This window comes from Chiloscyllium plagiosum, unplaced genomic scaffold (assembly GCF_037043375.1).
Source record: "Chiloscyllium plagiosum isolate Xiang-an unplaced genomic scaffold, Cpla_swu_hap1 HiC_scaffold_12, whole genome shotgun sequence".
NCBI lineage: Eukaryota > Metazoa > Chordata > Chondrichthyes > Orectolobiformes > Hemiscylliidae > Chiloscyllium > Chiloscyllium plagiosum.
The window spans coordinates 70,169,870-70,182,953 of NW_028270150.1; the positions used below are offsets into that span (position 1 = coordinate 70,169,870).

Genomic DNA, 13,084 nt, shown 5'->3' on the forward strand with positions numbered 1-13,084 from the left:
GAGCAGGAAGGATCCCTACTCCATTTCTTACAACCACAGCTCTGACAACAGTTCCTGTGTCATAAAGCAGCTCTCGAGGCTGGTGCAGTACTGAAAGAGGTACTCATGGATTTTCTGCACAAGGAACAATGCCAAATGGCAAAGTTATCGTGATTATACAAGTTGGAAAGATTATGATAATTGGAATTTACACCAAGAGCAAAGGCCATATTCTGTAACCACTTGCAAATGGGTTGTCATCATACTTTGGCAGTTGTAGCAAAGGTGTTTACACTTGTTTATCTATACACATCCTCCCCAGCTTTTGTGAAAGGTACAAAACCCAGACATGTTGTGATGAATCATAACTGAACAAGCACTTCTTCTCATTCTAACAACATAATTTCAGAGTGGGGGATCTGCAGATAGAAACTCAATTATACGGAGTGTTACGAAGTGGGATTAACCTGCACACATTATCATTGATGTAGGCAGCACAGCAGTTTTGTTGAGCCCATCCTTTTCAGTGTCAAGTGGGCGGCCAACTCCATTAGCAAATTTGTAGTCCCATCAAAAATGCAGCATCCAATGGCTGATGGTCCAGCTTTGATAACAGGATAAGCAAGACGTCGAGGTGACTAATTCTGACTAAATTCATGCAAAATCAGTTTGCTGCAAATTGCTCCCATGCAAGTTCAGTCTTCACCATCAAGGCGACGGATATCAGCCCTGACATTAATAATGATCACAGAATCGATGACGCAGACTGGAGTAGTGTGTCAGGACTGTGTAGAATCCCTAACACAGCAGCTTCTATGGATCTGTCCAGAAAATTAAAGCTTCTGATGGACAGTTCAAGTGTGTGTCTGGAATTTTCCAAGAAAGCTCCTTAAAATAGCAATCTTCAGTAGTCTGTGGTTCAGTTAAGGTCAGTGGTTACCCAGGAGATTTAAAGGATTAAAAACCTATTCTAACTCCCGGGTAACTAGCACATTGATCCCCAACTCTGATTACGGATTCCTACATTCTAATCCCTTGCCCATTCGTCACCAACCAATCAACTACCTATTTGCCAACCCTTCACATCTCAACAATACCTGATAACCAACTCTGTACAGTCATTTGACAGCCATCCCCAGCCCCATCCTGCCAGACTCAATACAACTATTTCCCCTCCCTCTGATCTGGGTTCCCCTCACCCCTAACTGGATACTGGGCTGACCCATCTCTCGCCCACTCTCCACCTTGTCCCCATCATTCCTGAGCTGAACCAAACCCCCAAAGACCTGGTCTTCCAAACCCCACCAATAACTGCCATATCTAACACCTCTCAGTCTGAGTCAGACCTCAACCCAACACCACACTTCCCATCAGCCACCCTGCCAGACCTGACAAACACTCAGTGAACTGACCTGCCTCCCTGTTTTGCCAAACCTGACACATGCTCCCCTCCCCCACCATCTTGCACCTGGACTGAAACCCGCCCTCACTCACCACTGCCTTCTGACCTACCCAAAACATCCGATCCACCTGGCACACCCCGAACACACCCAAATTGCAGACTGCCCCATCTAGCCTCTCTTCCCACGCACCCCCCCCCCCCCCCCCCCAACGACCACCCCTCGCCCATGGATACTCAAACCATTTAACTGAATGTTACTCTTCTGTCACTTTTCTGACAGAAGTATCCTTCTGCAGGAGCTGTCAAAGTGGCTGGCTGTGTTGCTGAGTATTTGAATCATACAACATGATAACTTGACTGAAGCAGAAAGGGATGTGGTTCCAGTGAAGACCTTCTGCACTGCCTGATTCGACAGATAGTTGGACAGGTTTGCACCAGCATGCCTCTGAAACTCCAGAGCTGAAGATACAAAGTTAAATAAGTAACTTTTAATGCAAACAGGGCTTCTGAATCTGACTAAAATTTAACTGATCAAATATTGCAAAGAGTTTTGTGTAGTGTTACGAATTCTAGCATCTTGACCTCCAACAGATTATCAGAATTGCTAAAGCAATGTCTCTGTGAAATTCTTTCTTCACCACGGCAGCAATATTTGACCCTCCACTGGAATCCCATCAATGCTCTTGCTATTACCTTTTAACAAGCCAGCGCTGACTACTGACGCCCAGGTCAAGGTGGTACAATCTGAAGGACAGCCCTCAAGGCTCAAACCAACTTGAGGTTGTCATTCATGGTCACCGACAGTCTCTCACTGAAATGCAGCAGCTTTCCACCAGCAATGCTTAGGCATAAAGCATCAAACCAGGCACAGCTACACAGAAGACAGGCGCGAAGGGTATGCACAAGGCTGATTGATGGTATTTGTCTTGAATATAACGCAATTTCATTTATAATTTGGACTGGATTTTTTTTTGTCGGCATTTGTTTATTGTGGCCAAGTTAAAACAGTGATGGTGAGTTATGGAGTAAAGGTGAAGCTGTGGTAATACTGGTGAATGGGAAATTGGGGTTGCATTAAACTGGTTCTGCAGTCAGATAAATTGTTCATGGATACCCTGGTCAGATTGGGTGACCTCATTCTTCTGGTCTCATTCTTCTCCTGCTTACCATGTAGTTGATGTTCTCTTGTGGCGAGACTGTGCGAGACAAAGAAGACCACTATGATTCTTGACACCTCTACGCGATGTCCTTTAACATTTCTCCAGCACTATCCAGGCAGCAGAAATACTGTAGCGTGCCAGTGGCCTATTTTATTACAGCCCCTGTGGCAGTTTGGCTTGCATTGCTGCACATTAGGGTACGTAGGTTGTGCACTCGAGTCACCAAGCACATTGTTCAAGTGCGGTCTTTGTTACCCAGGAGTCAGCATTTGTTTTGTAAGGGTGACTCAATTGCAGATGGCATAGAGAATGGCTGCAGAATGAAATCACGATTGCTGCCAAGATAGTGGGAATCACTTGTATCAGTCAAGGCATATGCTCGCATATCTGTTGCATGTTTAGGGAAAAAATTATCTTTCTGTTGTCAATGAGTTAACTTGCAGTACAGGTGGTTCACCTGGAACACCACAGTTGTGCTCCAGCGAAACCTTGCTTAATAGAAAATTGCTTAAGAGAATTAATGGGGCTGATGGGAAAAGTGGGGTTTGGGACACAAAAATTATCACTCAATCGCTCAAAAATCACCCAAACGTCAAAAGCAAAGTATACTCATCCTGAATGAAAGTGAAATCATATTTATTCACAAAACAAAAGTAAACTTAACACTGTACATTAAAAAAAAGTAAGAAAGCTGCTCTCAGTACAGTACTTCTCATAGAAAGCTGCTCTCTCAGTAGCTGACATTGGCTCATGCTCAGAACGGCACACAGACCGATATGGACATCAGCACATGCACAGAACAGCGTGGGGACTTCAGCATGCACATCAGTGTATGTGCAGCACGAAGCGCGCAAACAATCCCTGCTGGAATCACGCTACTGCAAACAAAGGTAGGCGTTCTCCAAAATACTGTTCCCTAATTCTTCAGTGATGTTAGAATCAAATCAGGCTGCCGAAATGCATGTTATCCCAGAACTACTTGTACCTGCAAAGGGAATATCAAGCAGTCAATGAGACCTTGCATCATAGAAAGCCCTCAATCTCTGTGAAGGTGTAAACTTCATTCTGCTGTTGGCCAAAGAGGACAAATGTTCTGCAGCCCTGTTATACAGAGTGTCAGTGACCTCTCTTATGCAACTGAGAATGGCAAACTACAACAATGTTGTCAGCATCCCCAGTTCCAGGCTGGAAGAAATTTTCCTTGTCAAAGTCAGCTTCATTCCACACTGCTCGGAGGTAGCAGCAAGTGACAGATCTCACTGATAATTCCCTTCGGCAAAGGCAGATGTCTCACATATTGTGTCTCACCAACATTCAAGTCAGAGATTTACTCCTCGAACATTCAAGATGGACACGGCCTGCTGCTGACAGCCATTTTCCCTTCCTCCATTTCTGTCTTCTTCACCTACTTTGCCAATCATAATCCATGGAGACCTTCGATAACTGCACTCATGTTCGGCAGCAACTGGTTTCTACCAAAGCCAGACATCAAGATCATATCCTTTAGTACCTGTCACCGCACTCTCCGTAGGCATTAGCAATGGTGCAGAATTCTAGAAAGCCCAAACACTGGTACAACAACCAACAGAAATCAATCACTAGGTGACCTGAAAAAGTAACTTACTATTCCTTCAAAGTCACCAGTCATGGAGTGGGATGGGGAGGGGGCAGAGAAGTGTTAAACATGCATGGCACTCAGTCAGGAGTAAGAGGAGATGTTAGTTGAAACAGAGTTCTAGATTGACATTAGTACTGCCAGTCTCACGTGGTGACTGATGTAATAATCTGTCTCCTTTAGGTACTTCCTGTATTTGCTAGTCAAACTTCTGCTCACCAAAATGACATTCAGCGTTATTCACAACAATTGTGTGTAAGATCAGCATTATGAAAATCTAACTCCACTCTTAGTATCCAGAGAGCAGCCCTGTGCTCAAAACATTGTGTTACTTCACAGAGAAAGAAAGAATTTACGACCTACAGCAGTGAAACAACACAATTTCAGTTCTGTCCTCTTCAGCCCATGATCCTGCGCGCCTTTGTAAAGCTATAAATTATTCATTTAAACACTTTAGCACCACTGCAAAACTTCTGTTGTGAGATTCATGTGTATATATTGTGCAATGTAGCCATTTCTTGAAACTCAGCAATGTTGATGGTGAGCTGCTGTTTGTGAGAGTTTACCAATGAAGCAGATAATATTATCCAGCAATATAAGAAAATCATGGTTCACAGAGGGTCTGTTCCTCAACATAATCAGTGTGTAAATAACCCAGTAATTTATGTCATCACATTAAACTTAGTATTACTTGCCGGCAAATGCTAGCCCAATATCTATGAAACCTGCAAACATTATCATGGGTCTCATTTTAATTTCAGCAAAAACTTAAAAATGGGTCAAGTTACAATCACAATTTTCATTCTATTAAGCTTTCGAATCCCAAATGTCAACTTTAATAAATTTTGGAGGTATCACACCACGACTGTAAGTGCTAAGCATGGAAAATGTTTTTATAGCTGTCACTTAGCATTTCGCAGATCAGAAGGTAAATGGTTAAGCAATCTGCAGCAGTAAAGGAATATGTGGCATTAGAAAGTGCAGTGCAAAATGGATTCTAGTCCATTGTTGTTAGGCCACCTGGATAGAGGACACATTTTCATGCTTCAGTTTTCACCCGTCACTTCAGTTATTACTTCTCAGCTAGTCATAACTTTTCAGTTATTACTTTTTGGAAAATAAAATCTGTTTCCAATCATACTCCTTTACAGTTAATCACCTCTGTTGTCTAATGTGTAAAAAGGTATAGACCACTAATTTTTTAGTTTCAGAACTCAAAGCTATTATTTTGTATTGCTATGGTAAGATATTATCTTGTATATTATTAAGCACAGAGGGAAAACAAAAACAAAAGATGCATGGTGGCGATGAAACATTATTGTGTATAAACCTCAAACTTATTGAGAGTCTGTTTGTAACACCATGCTGAGAAAAAAAAATAGATCTTCTTAAAAGGATAAAATACTGAGATTTGGCACACCTGAGGGAATGCCCGCAATAACGATCCAAAATATGACATGTGACACAAGGAAGGTCAGAAAATAATGCAATACGAAAGTTTAAGTGTCAACATGTATAGTAGCCACTTATGGCAACAGAGGATGTATTACTGCAGATTTAATCAATAATATCTGCACATTTTATGCCTACAGTTATATTCTTCCTGATGTTGCCATAAAATGTATTCACAAACTGGCTGAACCTGTGCATAAAATCTTTCAATGAACCATGTACCAGACAGCATGAAGGAAAATGTGTCCTCAAGACAAGTGTTGCACTCAACTGAAAGGTTACAGGCAAAAAAGGCCAGCAGCTGTACTCCTGAAGTTAACAAGAGCATTTCCATTCCTTTGACCCTATACTATTCATTGCCAAAGGTGAAGATTAGTACACAGAAACAGCAACTTGTTTGCATTTGCTAAACATATGACAAATATTCAGATAAATCATGTAGACCATTTTTATGTAAACATATATCTTGCATGACTTGTTTGGATAAAATTCCACTGCCACTGAAGAGAATCTCAATTGATGAACGAGTTAAGATTTTATTTCAATAGAAGAATACTCCTGACCGAATTGAAAGGAATTATTATTTGAACATGAAGTACTTCCTCATTTATAATATTTAACACAGTAATGCCAATTGTATGAGGCTGATTGAATTTCAAAGTGCAAAGCTTTTCTTTTTTCACATTCATTTTTTAATTTCATTAAAAAAGCCAATCCAAGTCATCTCGGATCCATACTGGCTAGTTCTGATTGTTATCTAACATAATCTTCCACAATAAATCCATCAAAATGCATCAAAGCTCAATCAAAAATGATGTGCGCTCACTGTAACCTGAAAACCACCTCATTTGCTGGGATTCTGATTTGCTTTATAACCAACATAATGTAAAGACTTAACCAATGGAAAAGGCAAAATATGTTTTATTGCTTTTTTGATTTAATCGGGTAAATCAATACAGCTTCAAGGAACTAAATCAACTGACTGCCCACTGTCTATTTTCTAGCTGTTAAAATTTTGGGTTCAAGACTGAACAAGAATTTATGATGAATTTACAGCATTATTATCCCTAAAAGTGATAATAAATTACAAAATCAGTCAGAAGCTCTGTTCTCCAGTACATGAAGAAAAGGGTCAAGGTTGAAGAAAAACAAAGTACATAAAATGCAGTCTTACCTTTTCCCTTCAATGTAAAGGTGAACTAAAAATGCAGTGTGTCCAAATACCTTGAGTGGTTTTATATTAAGTTACAAGTTTTTAGTTAACTGAAGATATTTCCTGAAGAGTCCCTATTGATTTATGTTACACATAGAGAGTTAATAACACCATGTGGGAGGCGTCTCAGTGGAATGCTTCAATTGCTTCTCGTCTTCATTCTTCAGACTTGGACACTTTAACGACTGACGAAACGAAGTTTATTTGCTTTCACTTTCACAATACACCAATGGTGTGATTGCCATCGGGCAGTCAAGCTAACCACTGAATCAGTCTGATCAATTCACAACACACGCTGTCCTTCAAAGCGGCTGAGGTTCAGTGCAGCTTTTAAATACCATCAACAATAAAATCCAAGAAACACAGGACCATTTGATCCTTCCTCTCTCATTGGTGACAAACAAAAGGTGCTGCTCTAGTCCAGCATACTGTGGTTCACTTAAAGCATTTCATCATCTAAGAGCACGCTGACTGAGATGGGGAAAGGATGCTAAAACAAATCAGAGCACTGCCTCCTCTCGTGTGTCACCACGGCAACAAATCTGTAAGGATTTCATCTACACTGATCAGACTGCTGAATAACGCTACCCAAGGACAAGAGCAAATGCACTGTGCAGTGATCATAGATAAAGCTAGTGTGTTGCTTCCTACAGTTAGGAAGACTCAAGTAAATAAAACATGTTTAAATTAGAATACATGCAGAGTCAGAAAAATATTCCTTACATTAACATTCAAATGTAGGTTTGAGTTTTGCAATCGGTAAATATACAATGTACAGGAAAAAAAAAGTGATATAAGTACCCAATGCTATATTTTTACCCAAGCTATGCCCCAAGGGTTCAGGATCATTAGTTACTTTCCTGTATGGACTGTGTTCCCAAACAAACAAGTAAATGTACATACACTCATGAAGATTCTTCACATCAACCAACTAAGGACCAGACAGTAGGTTTGCCATTCAGTTAAGGACAACTAGTGGGATCCCAAAGTTGGACTGGTATCACTGTCTTTGAAGAGGCGATTATATTTGTGGAATATCAATATTTTCTGCAGCAATATAAAATTTGCATTATTCTTACATCTTAAAAGTGTATTCAGTTACTATCTAAATCCACTCAACTTTATTGCTCAGTTTGAAAATTTCAATTAAAACAGGATGCAAAGTGCTTTTGATTTCCTGATTACCGGTCAGTGAGCATGCTTCAACATGACCAGGTAGGAAAAACAGCCAATGATGTCACTGCCAAGAGATCTCCAAGTCTTACCCCAGAGTTAAAATGTTGTCAGGAACGGGAGAATTCACATCAGAGATTGTCAGATCTTTGGTAGCAGGTCTTTTCAAGCTCAGTGATGTGATCTGTTGCTTCAGTGCTGACCGCAAAATCCAGGTAATTAATCTTGAAAGCAACAAAAATGCATCTTGTGCAAGGAACCCTCCATTATTAAGTGGCTATATGCTCACTATTTTGACTGGAGGTTATCCTTTTGGTTGCTGGCTAATTCATATTCTGGGTGAAAATATAACAATATAATCAGTAACTCCTGGATATAAAACTGCCCATCAAAGGAACTACGAAGAATAATGGACATGACCTTCTCACTAATCTACTTCATTCATCCTCAGTTGTTCATCAAACCTATTACTTTAGATATCTGGGCCTATGGGAGCACTAATTTTATGTGTCAGAAGGTGATGGATTCAACTCCCACTCCATAGACTTGAATATAAATTTAGGTTAATACTTCAGTATAGTGCCGAGAGGGTGTTGTACTATCAGAAACACAGTTTTTCATGAGATGTTGCACAATTACATTGTGTTCCTTTTAAGTGACTGTACTTTTCAAAAGAAGAACATTGATATTTTTTGTGTTCTGGCCAACATTTGTCCCTCAAACTGCATTTCGAAAAGTAGACTACCTAGCAATTTACCTCATTTGCTGTTCCTCCTGTCCCTTCCCTTACCTTGTGTAGCCTCTTTGAACAGGAGAACTGTGTCAGCTTTTCAATGCTGCCTCTGATTAAAATATAATTAGAGTTCTTTCAATGCACCATAACCCCAGACTCCGTTAACTCCAGATGCTACATATGGACCCAGAGAGATTGTCAATTAGCCAGCTGTAGGCAACAACGGTGGTTCGTGGGAATGGGGCGATATGCCTGAGCACTGGACAAAGCGAAATTAATTCCCAAAGGTGTCTTCTGGCTGAATGCAAAACTGTTCAAATGAATTTACTCAGTAAAGATTATGGGCAGAATCTTTTCAGCCCCTAAACAATGTAGATAGTAGTGACAAATTTGGGAAAACTGTGTGAGATGGCCAGTTAAAAGTTAACTGTTGTCCCATTTTCTGACCAAGTGTTAAACGTCAAAATTTGATTCATGCTGGTAAGTAGCGAGCGACCTATTTGGGAGCAACAACATCTCATTGTTAACTAATCGTTTGTACAGTTTCTCACTCTCCCACACACCAGATAGAAACCAAATGGTGGCAACTCCTGGCATGAAATTCAGAGTGGTTGCTAGGCGACTCCAGGTATCCACCTTAGCCACCAGGCACCAAAAACTCAGGGTAGGTTCCATGAGCAGTGGTTACCCGCAGCCATCCAACAAAATCAGAATTGATAGTGGACATGTTCCAATTGCACATTTCCAATTCACTTCAACGTTGCCTTTTGGAACCTTTCATGGGATTCTGGTATAAAGATGCTTTGCGCGTAGGGACATGAACCCAGCTCATGCATTGCGCACCCTCTGTCTTAACACTCACTCATTTTGTGCCTAGTTTGATGCTCAAAGGGTCCCTGCTTTCCCATGACTTTTACACATTTGTCACTTAGCCATACCTGAATGGCTCTCAATCCTTCTGTCCTGTGCTATTTACCAGACCCCTAAAGCCAGACAGTATGTCATGACCGTCAGCAGTAATCAGTCAAGGGGGTAGACTTTTTTTTGCCCATTGCTATGTCAAATTTACATTTACAGCATATGCCAGTGGTCAAGCAGCAAACATTTTGCATGTGCATCAACCAAATGGCTATGTCTAAGGGGAAAACTTGTCAGTCAAGTCAGTGGGGTGCTGCCAACAGTTCAGGGGCTCCTGGTAAGAGCATCATTCAATCATAGAATCCCTATAGTGCAGAAAGAATTTGGCCCATCATGTCTGCATTGACCTTCCAAAGAGTATCCCATCCAAACCTTACCCTAACCCAGAAACCCTGAATTTTGTATGGCTGATCCACCTACCCTGCACATTCCTGGGCACTATGGGCAATTCACCATGGCCAATCCGCACATGCAAACACGCAGAGAATGTACAAAGTCCACACAGACCTTCGCTTGAGGGTGGAATCGAACCTGAGTCCCTGGCACTGTGAGGCAGCAGTGCTAACCACTGAGCCACCATGCTGCCCGAAGTCAACCTTATCCATGGGCTTGGAGTTGTCACCTGCTCAGGATGGACATGATCTGTTTATCTGAGAACTTTATTGACTTTTGTCATACAGCTTGAAGGCTTTCCTGTATGTGATGGTCTCACATTGAACACTGGGCTCTGGGGAAAGAGTCACACTGATGGATACAGGGATGTAAGAGGGGATGTGGCCAAAGAGAGTGCTTAGACAGTGATAGATGTGTAAATGGGCACTTGTTTATGCAGTGAAAGGTCAGCTATGCCACCAATCTCCCGGCACCTTCCCCTGCAACCGCAAGAAATGCACTCCCGGCACCTTCCCCTGCAACCGCAAGAAATGCATCTGAAAAGACCACTCCCTCCGTGACTCCCTCGTCAGGTCCACCCCCCTCCACCAACCCAACCTCCACTCCCAGCACCTTCCCCTGCAACCGCAAGAAATGTAAAACTCGCGTCCACACCTCCCCCCCTTACTTCCCTCTAAGGCCCCAAGGGACACTTCCATATCCACCACAAATTCACCTGCACCTCCACACACATCATCTATTGCATCCACTGCACCTGGTGTGGCCTCCTCTATATTGGGGAGACAGGCCGCCTACTTGCAGAGCGTTTCAGAGAACACCTCTGGGACACCCGGACCAACCAACCCAGCCACCCCGTAGCCCAACACTTTAACTCCCCCTCCCACTCCACCAAGGACATGCAGGTCCTTGGACTCCTCCATCGCCAGACCATGGCAACATGATGGTTGGAGGAAGAGCGCCTCATCTTCTGCCTGGGAACCCTCCAACCACAAGGGATGAACTCAGATTTCTCCAGTTTCCTCATTTCCCCTCCCTCCACCTTGTCTCAGTCAAATCCCTCGAACTCAGCACCGCCTTCCTAACCTGCAATCATCTTCCTGACCTCTCCGCCCCCACCCCACTCCGGCCTATCACCCTCACCTTGACCTCCCTCCACCTATTGCATTTCCAAAGCCCCTCCCCCAAGTACCTCCTCCCTACCTTTTATCTTAGCCTGCTGGACACACTTTCCTCATTCCTGAAGAAGGGCTTATGCCCGAAACGTCGATTCTCCTGTTCCTTGGATGCTGCCTGACCTGCTGCGCTTTTCCAGCAACACATTTTCAGCTATGCCACCGATCTGTCCTGAACAGCATTGGTATGTGCTTTCCGTCCGACTTGTGCATGGTGAAGTGACCATGCTTGAGCGGATGCAAAGCTGAGCTTCAAGGACAATGCCAGCGCCAGCAATCCTGGGATACCCTGGCACTGATGAGAGAATGATAGGATAGGTAGTGTACTACTGGGGCATGGTGCATAACTAGCGAGGTGAGTTTAGGATGGTAACACAAGAGAAACCATCAATGAAATTTGTCAGAAGTGACACTTGGAGACAGTGAGGACTGCAGATGCTGGAAAGTCGGAGTCAATAAAGTATGGAGCTGGAAAAAGCATAGCAGCATCCGGGGAGCAGGGGAGTCGACGTTTCAGGTTGAGACCTTTCATCAAGTGACACTTGGCTAATTCTTGGTAGGAGTCACCCCACGTTTTAGTGTTCTTTCCACATCATATTTGCTGTACCGTCATGATAGTGCTAATTGCCTCCAGAACTACAACAATACCTTTTGAATCGGTTTTGAAATTTGTTGAAAATGAGACTATGTATGCCCATCAAACCCCAATGGATAAATTCATTCCTTTGTTCTGTCTATTGATATGTTCAAGTTACATCTACCAAAAACTAGCAAATTAATCTTGGTTCTGCATCATTGCTTTTCAGGTGGTAAACAAGTCAAATTGTATTTCTATTCTAAGTGATTCTGAAATTTATCAGTGTTTTCAGAAATCATATTCTACAATTTGTTTTTCTGAGAAAAAGGGAGTGCTGTTCTCCACAGTTAGAGCCATTACTTTACAGTGAATAGGTCAAGTTCTGGTTTATTGCATAGATTTCTGTTTATTTTTTAATGAGTGTTTTGGGCAATGCCTTTCATAATTCCTTTTTTTTCATAAGATTGAAAGCCAATCATCTTGTGGGGTTGCTGTTTGTCAATGATAACAATCGCAGTGATCAGTCATGAATAATCGTTCTACTTTAGACATCAAAAAATAAACAGCAATGTATACAGACAATTGGCCTTACCCCACCTTCAATCAGAGAGTTAGTTTTCATGTTACAAATGGCATTTTTTTCCAATTCCGGCAGACTTCAAAGACCCAGTAGTTTTTTTGGAACCTAATTCTGTGGTCAAAGTTAAATCTAGTTAACTCAAATTGATTTCAATGATACTGTCTAATTTTTGCACTACATTACTGAATTGAAGAATAATAATTTTACCAGAATATTGGATGATGTAAAGCATTACCGCAGATAACAGACTAATGGTTTAACATAGTGGTTGTTCTTTGGCATCATCAGGTACTCTGGGCCAAGAAGCAGCATGATTCATTAGAACTGAGAATGTGCAGGAAACATTAAGAATGTGTGGGAGGTGAGCGTGTGGATACAAATTGAGAGCAACACTTTCAGCACAAAAGAATTGTAACTGGAGGCTGAAATGGGAGTATTCTGATATGGAAGTCTTTGTGTCAAGAACAAAGAAAGCAAATACATTTGAAATGCATAAAGCCCAGAATTCATTCTTGAACTTTATTCCAGTAAATAAATATAAATGGAAGAACAACTTTGGTTTATATTACAATGTTTTGCAACTTCAGGGCACCACATACACTTTATATTCAACTAAGTGAAGAACAAATGACTGCAGATGCTGGAATCTGTACAGAAAACAAATACTGGAGATCATAGTGGGTCAGTCAGCATCCATGCAGAGATAGCAGGCCAACG

The 13,084-nt window shown here is 41.8% G+C and overlaps 1 protein-coding gene and 1 long non-coding RNA gene across 12 annotated transcripts in view; one reads left to right on the forward strand and one right to left on the reverse strand.

The window, feature by feature from the left end:
• Positions 1–12,850, forward strand: part of LOC122555073 (uncharacterized) — a 29,565-nt gene extending 16,715 nt beyond the window's left edge. The window contains exon 3 of the long non-coding RNA XR_015758905.1: positions 12,656–12,850. This is a non-coding gene — a long non-coding RNA (uncharacterized LOC122555073). The remainder of the gene's footprint in view (positions 1–12,655) is intronic.
• The window catches only part of dmd (dystrophin), a 2,003,576-nt gene that overhangs the window by 683,446 nt on the left and 1,307,046 nt on the right, over positions 1–13,084 (reverse strand). The window lies entirely within an intron of this gene.